At 40.9% G+C, this 7223-nt stretch overlaps 1 protein-coding gene across 1 annotated transcript in view; it reads right to left on the bottom strand.

The window, feature by feature from the left end:
* The window catches only part of LOC137970268 (NLR family CARD domain-containing protein 3-like), a 20528-nt gene extending 15256 nt beyond the window's left edge, over positions 1–5272 (bottom strand). The window contains exon 1 of the mRNA XM_068816786.1: positions 5157–5272. The gene's annotated coding sequence lies outside the window, so the exon portion shown is untranslated. The remainder of the gene's footprint in view (positions 1–5156) is intronic.
* Between the last annotated feature and the right edge of the window lie 1951 nt (positions 5273–7223).

The following is a 7223-nucleotide window of genomic DNA, read 5'->3' as shown; positions in this document are numbered from 1 at the left end:
TGCACCTTGAAGGTGCCTTAATTCGACCAGCTGGAGTTATTTCGTGCTCTGTTTCTGCCATCCAGTTATCACATGCTTCCCTTATGAATTAAAAAAAAAAAATCTGATCCCATGCAGACATACCTTTTAGGGGAAAGTTACTTATCTGAGCTTAACTTTGTAGGCGACCTGGCAGAAAAGGTAACTAAGGCAGTCCAGTCCAAAAAGAACTCAAACCCCAACAAATCCAAGAATCCATACAAACAGGCCAGAACGAATTCACTCAAATAATTGTCTGGCTCTACCAAGTCCAGGAACCTTTCTTCCCATGAGCACCAGCCTTTTCAGAAGGCTCCCTTCCGGGAAACAGGGAACCGGCAAGGGATTATCCAGATCATTGAATCCCGTTACAAGAATTTCAGGAAGAAAACTTCAACGCAAACGGCCCCCAACAAACCAACTCAGGTTCCAAGGTAAGTGCTGTAGATATGATTTTCCTTTTATTCAACCCTGAATACTTATAGATCTGCAATAAGTTCTACCATACCTCAAGTGGAAGGGTGCCCAGTAGGCCAACACCCTTTGGTATGCAAGTTTATGAAAGGGGTCTTCAACTGACGCCCTCCTCAACCCAAGTACTCTGGGACTTGGGATGTTGGTTTAGTCACAAAGTATTTGTAGGGTCTTCCCTCAGATAGCGATCTCACAGTCAGTGTTCTTACAAAGAAATGTGTGATGCTTTTAGCCCTCTCAGCTTCCAAGAGACAATCTGACCTTCGAGCTATTGACCTCAGATTAAAGAAATGTATCCCTGAAGGGGTTTCTTTTCAGTTGGCAGCCTTGACAAAGACTAGAACTGCCACTAAATCTATGGAGTTCTTTTTTCCCTTAGTTCCCTGTAACATGCCTGGATTCTTATGTGGAAAGAACTTCAGCCTGGCAAGTAGTTGGAAATGGACCCCAACCATTATTTTTAGCCATTCAAGCCCCCCATAAAGCTGTGTCTTCAGCTACCATTGGGAGGTGGTTGAAGGACATAATGAAAGAGGCGGGTATTGATGTTGACACCTTCAAAGCTCATTCAAATCGAGGAGCAGCCAGCTCAGCTGCCAGGGACAGAGGTGTCTCTGTCCAGGACATCTTACAAACAGCTGATTGGACAAGGGAAACAACATTCAGTCGTTTCTACTAACACCCCAAAATATTTTAATTCTTTTGGCAAGGCAGTCCTTAATGGTGAAGGCATTCTTTAAACGGACCAATTAGTGAATTCGGAGTGCTATGCACCAGGCTACATAGTAGCTGATGAACAATCAGAATTCTATTAAGGTTCAGGCCTTCTGATAGGGTGCGATTAAAAAATGCAAATTATGCGATTTTTTCAGGGCAGATTGTGCGATTGGAAAGGCCAATTATGTGATAAATAATGTAAATTATGCGATTTTTTTCTCAGCAATTTTAAGCTTGTTTTATAAGGTTTCAGGTTAAGAAAAACAATTTTTTGCTGCCCTAAAGACATTTTGAACACAAAGGAACAGTAATGATGTTCGACATTAGTTGGGATAAATAAAAAAAATGAGGTCTTCTGCACTACCGGTGCACCAACGTTAAAAGTTGAAAGGACACAGCTAACATGCCAAATGAATGATCAAGGTGCTCGTCAACCACGAACTTCCGAAGGTGGTCAATCACAATAGGGCCATACCCCCATTTATACGAGAGAAAATAAGCCGCGGCTTACAGAAGACTCGAATGTTCACCCCATATAAATGGTACAAAATCTATGTTCACGTCTTTTTCAAGCCGCGGCTTATATTGACCTGGGAATATATATTCGTATAAATAGTTCCTTTTGCGTATTTTGTACACCGTGGCCAGAGTAAGCTGCGGCTTATTTTCTCTCGTATAAAAGGCCCTAATATTGCACGATGGGAAAAACATCAGTCCATCGTCCGCGTGGAGCGTACCTGTGAGGTACTTTCTTGCTCGATCGTGAGCTGTCAGATTGGGCGGAATGTGGGAACTTCCTTCTTCGTCGAAGAAAAAGCGAGCGTTTTCACAACAAACTTATCCATGAGTAAATTTTTATCAGTTTTCAACGAAAGAAACTACATTTTGCCAAAAAACGTACCACTTCGCTTATTTTTCACAAATCTCTTCTATAAGAGAAGGCAACTGTGTCATTTCAGTGGTGTGTATATAAGGGCATGTTTGTGTTACACCAATAGAAGGAGACTCGTACCAGGTCCCCGACATGAAAAATAGAGCCTTGAACTTCGAATGTTTACGAAATCGAAGGTGACAAAGGTTTTTTAGCCTTTTCCAAGATAAATCATCTTAAAAATGGAGTATTTATGCAGGAATTTCTAAGAAACGTCTTGATTTAAGTTTCATTTTATGAATTTTGTGCGTCCTTTTGTGAATTATGCGATCGGATGCGATTTGAGGTTGATTGTGCGAAATCGCACCATCGCGTAATATCAGAAAGCCTGTAAGGTTGCACGAAGAATTCACTAATTCCCACCTCTCCCTCCTCTCTATGAAGACTGCTTTACCCTGACCTTCCTGTCCTGATTTCCCTTTCAGGCAATTCAGGAGATGGACGCTGATACTTTTCTGTTTCATGTCACAGACGTTTGTTAATCATGTGATGATGTATTCACTGTTATCTTCTTGGAAACAGTTCATTAAATCATGCTTAGTCCTTTATTTGTTTGGTTGCTGTTATTGTTTTTTATTATGTAGCACTCAATATGGCCGACGTGCTTAGATTGCCGTATGGCCCTTTGGGATCGTACTCCTTATTTGGATCAGACACTTTCCTTTTTAAGAAGTGCTTTAAAAGCGCTTTGTTTCATATTAATATTGTGGCCAGACCAATTAGTGAATTCTTCGTGCAACCTTGATAGAATTCTGATTGTTCATCAGCTACTATGTAGCCTGGTACAATCTGCAATTTTGTGCTTATACTGTGACTGTGTCATTTCCTTCCCTTTCCACTGGCTGCACAGCTCTGAAGACGCAAACAATCTATTTCTTGACTCAATCCACCAGGAGATTCAGTGGAATTCTTGATGCCATCTTTGTTCATGATCCCAAGAAAAATTGAACAGAATGACTTAAGTGCCGGTACACTGTAATTGTATGCCAGTTCTAATCAATATAAATGTCAAGTTCTAAGATGTTAACGCCCTGCGGGGTATGGCTTCCTGTAAAGTGCTGCTGTGGTCACGTATACAATGCAAGGATCTGCTCGGTTTGTTTTTTTCTGTTAAACATTTGGGCTATATCCTGTATATTGTAATACGCTATTATACGAATGGAAAATCCAGGAACCAAGGAAACATCAATTTGATTGCTGTGTGCGGGGGTATCACGTTACCGAAAAACACCGGAAAGATATCGTGATCGGTGAAGGTCTTACTGTATGCTATGAAGAAAACAACAAGTACGACCCATGTGCAATGGCTGTTTATCGTGAGCATGGACCTGGTCACAAAAGGATAAATGTCGGGCATATACCTATCGAGCTGTCATCGACCCTTTGCTTCTTCGTCAAACATGGAGGGAATATAATTTCTCACACACTGAATGCCATTCGTCTGCCACACAAGAAACAGACTAGCAGGACACGTGATACCCTAACTCAGGCCCAGGCCCCCTTCAGTGTGTGAGAACCTCATTTCCTGCCCCTTTTTCGCAAGCTCAGCCGGCAGTAAAACCATATCACCTAAAGTGAGACAAAAACTATCGAGCGAGCAATTTGGAACAAGGTGGCCTTGAAGTCCCTATTACAGTGCAATGTATGATTTCCTCCCAGAAAGGACAACACATGAAGAGACTGAAACAACCTTTTAAACAAACGCTGGAGGGATCCTTGCGATTCAAATGACAGTGAGCACTACAACACAAGAAAGTGCGTCAATAATACAACATGAACACGGATACATTGCTATATTTTATTTCGCTGTGCAGCAACTATCCCAGTTATGTTACCCCAGTATTTTTCCTTTGAACGTTTATTAAAATACCAAAACAGCATACTGTACTGTCTAAACAGTGCCATTCAAGAGGTTACTCTTTACTTGTAACCAGGACCCGGATCAAATAAACGACCCCGGCGTTTATTCAAAAATCGGCAGTTTTGACCCAGCGTTTTTTTTGAGGCCAGTATTTAATCTGGGTCTGGCGTTTAATTGAGAAAATACGGTATCTGGACCTCAACAAACCCACCCCCCTTCCAAATCAGCATTAAAATTGAATATAACTGGATACCTATTTTAGGGGCCAAAAAATGCGTCAAACTTTAAACATGTCATTGTGAGTCATGATGGGATACCAACAACATGCTTTGTATTGAGAATATTTCACAACATAATTAATTTTCAAAATAAATTTTTAAAGCAAATGTTATGTGGTCTGCACCTAGATATTTACAGCATCTATTATAATTGAAATAAAAAATAATTATCATTAATTCGCCAACCACACTGAAACAATGTGCCGTGACAGCAAAACAAAATCTGTGCACCTTGCTAACCAGGAAATAGACATCGATGAAAAGGATGGAATAATTTTACATGTTTTTAAATAGGAATTCCACATTAAGAAAAAAATGATCGAAACATGAACTGGTAAATGAATTGACAAAATGAAGAATTATCTCCTGGTTCGAATTAGAACATCGATTTACTGAGACAAAATTGATAACCACTTCATTATAGCTTTTAAGTTTGGTGTGCCAGGTTTGATTCATTCAAATGTACATGTAACACTTCCCCCGAAATGTTCGACTATATTCAACATATAAAGCATTAAAGAAACAGAAAAGTGGCGACGAGGATACCCTAGCGCCCAATTCGAAAGCTTTGGCAAAGCTTCGCGATCGTCTATTACAGTTAAAGGAAACATCCATTCAATTCCCTAGCTAAAAGACGATTAATCGTCTATAACGATTATATATGATTTGAGAAAAGCAAACAAACTGTTTCGGTTATCGCGACTCCTGCATTTATGGCTATTTTTCTGCGAGGTGCAAAACCTACAAATCTCTGCTCTCATACTGCGATTTTCTATAAAATTCGTTCACAATGATTTCGCGAGACCTCCTATTCTTGAATCATCTGTCATCCAATTCAAACAACGAACAGCATTTACACCTTAACAAATGTGCTTACCAATGATCTTGTCAGGCCTGAGAGTTCACAGCAGCGATATTCCGAAATGTAATAGAGAAAAAACCCAACCAAGCCTAACCTTCAAAATGTGCTACAGAAGCGAAACCAAAAGTGTCATGTGACTTTAAAAAAGGGGTGTTGACAATCTTTCTTCGGAGTGAATGCCACTCTTCTTGCACCGCCGCCATATTTGATTGACAGCGAGGCTAAGCACGCAAACATCTACTACTATCAGCATTGTGGCGCATTTTTCGGGCTAAAATGGAGAATTTGGCGGGCTAAAATCTATTTTAGCCCGCTGAAATAAACCAATGAAAAGTGAAAATCAAGCAGTCGTACGATTTAAGCAGTCAATCAAAATCGAGAAGCCATAGAATGTTCGCGCCGTCGCGTCTTGCTTAGCCTGCGAACGCAGACGTATTTCCGGCGGTCGTTTCTCTCCCACGAAAAGTTACTTTTCGGGGGAGAGAAACGACCGCCGGAAATACGTCTGCGTTCGCAGGCTACGTCTTGCTGCGTTGGTGAAAGAAATGATAGCGCCATTTTCATGCCCAAACCATGGCTGAAAACGCAGTAAACAACGAAGAAAATGTAAATTCGCAGTCTTCTCACAGAAACGTGCTTGCTCGGACATTCTTAGTCGTCCGTTTCTTTCAAAACAAGCTTCTGATGTAAATACTGCGTGTAGTAGCTCCATGGCCGGTGGCGAAGTGCATGTAAGTTTTGCGGCTTCAAGCCGAACGCACTCTGTTCAACCAATTATGCCAAACTGTCACTTTAGCAATTGTACTATTAATTTCAACACTTACAAATAAGCTTTGTCGAACTTTCCTTTCATGTCTACTATAATTTTTGAGAGTCGAATGGCAAGATTTCGTAATTTCTAGCCAGCTATTGTGCATTTTCATTGAGGCAAAAATGAAAGCCATTCAACTTGTAAATGCTCGCGTGATTGTTCTGAGTCTGAGTCGGGCCCAAAACATATTTATGCCCGCGAACATAAACTCTATTGTTATATTTTAAACAATGGCCTCACACTCTTGTGAAATGATTCGCAGTACAACAAGAGTTTGTCCTTCCATTGTTTTCCCAAAGAGGCAAAAAGAAGAGCAGAGTGGAACGTTAAAATAAGAAGAGACCCAGGACCGCTTTGTTTCGTTTTGTTATTAGGGACTTTAATAAGTTATATAATTTATTTAAGATCTACGACGCCGTGGTCAACAAGAACAGCACGAAACACTGAACAATATCATTGGTTAAAAGAGGAAAAATAATCATGTTGCACGTGCGGCACGCATTTTAGCACATAAAAGTGCGGTTCTCTCCACAACAACGACGTGAAATTACCAAATTTGAGGTTTTGACGACAACGTGAGCGTTCAAATGCGAATCTTTCGTTCTCTATTTTTGCTCAGAAACCGCTCGTATCAATTTATTTTTAGGATACTTTGCCCACATCATTGCAGGACTCGAACGAGATGGCCTAACCGCGAGAAAATTGCGATAGTGCAACGTTATATTTTGAGGTGACGTTTTCGTCGACGTCGGCGTCGTAGATCTTAAACTCTCCATTTATTTGTTTGAGCAGGTTGAAGTTTTGGCAGCTATTCAGCTGCTGTGGACCTGCTATACCCACCCACCCATATACACACAGAGGACAGCCACAACACCGGGAACTTCATCCCCTACTCTTGTTTCATGCAACTTGTCCCGCAATGTTTCGGCTTCATTGTGGCGGGACAAGTTGCACGAAACATTTCACAGTGTAACAGCGCTGAATGCCAAGACTCTCGAGAGATTCTTCAAGATTATTCCAAAGAAAAGCTGCTCCTTAAAAGCGAATATTAAATCTACCACAGCTTCTTCTCACGGAAGGAATACAAAAAAAAAAAAAAAAAACGCGAAACGATGTTGACGACGAGTAAAACCGGCCGAAGCTATTACGGGTAACCCAGGAAAAGCCTTGTCCGAGGAAATAAGAAGCAGGAGAGAAGCAGGTGGAAACTTTTCTTCAGGTTTTCTTTTCTTTTCTCGGCCGTGGGAAGAATAGACTGCGAGCAGTCCTCC

This window comes from Montipora foliosa, chromosome 9 (genome assembly GCF_036669935.1).
Source record: "Montipora foliosa isolate CH-2021 chromosome 9, ASM3666993v2, whole genome shotgun sequence".
Taxonomy (NCBI): Eukaryota; Metazoa; Cnidaria; class Anthozoa; order Scleractinia; family Acroporidae; genus Montipora; species Montipora foliosa.
The sequence above is the reverse complement of the archived record's forward strand: the minus strand, read 5'-3'. Positions and strand labels throughout refer to the sequence as shown.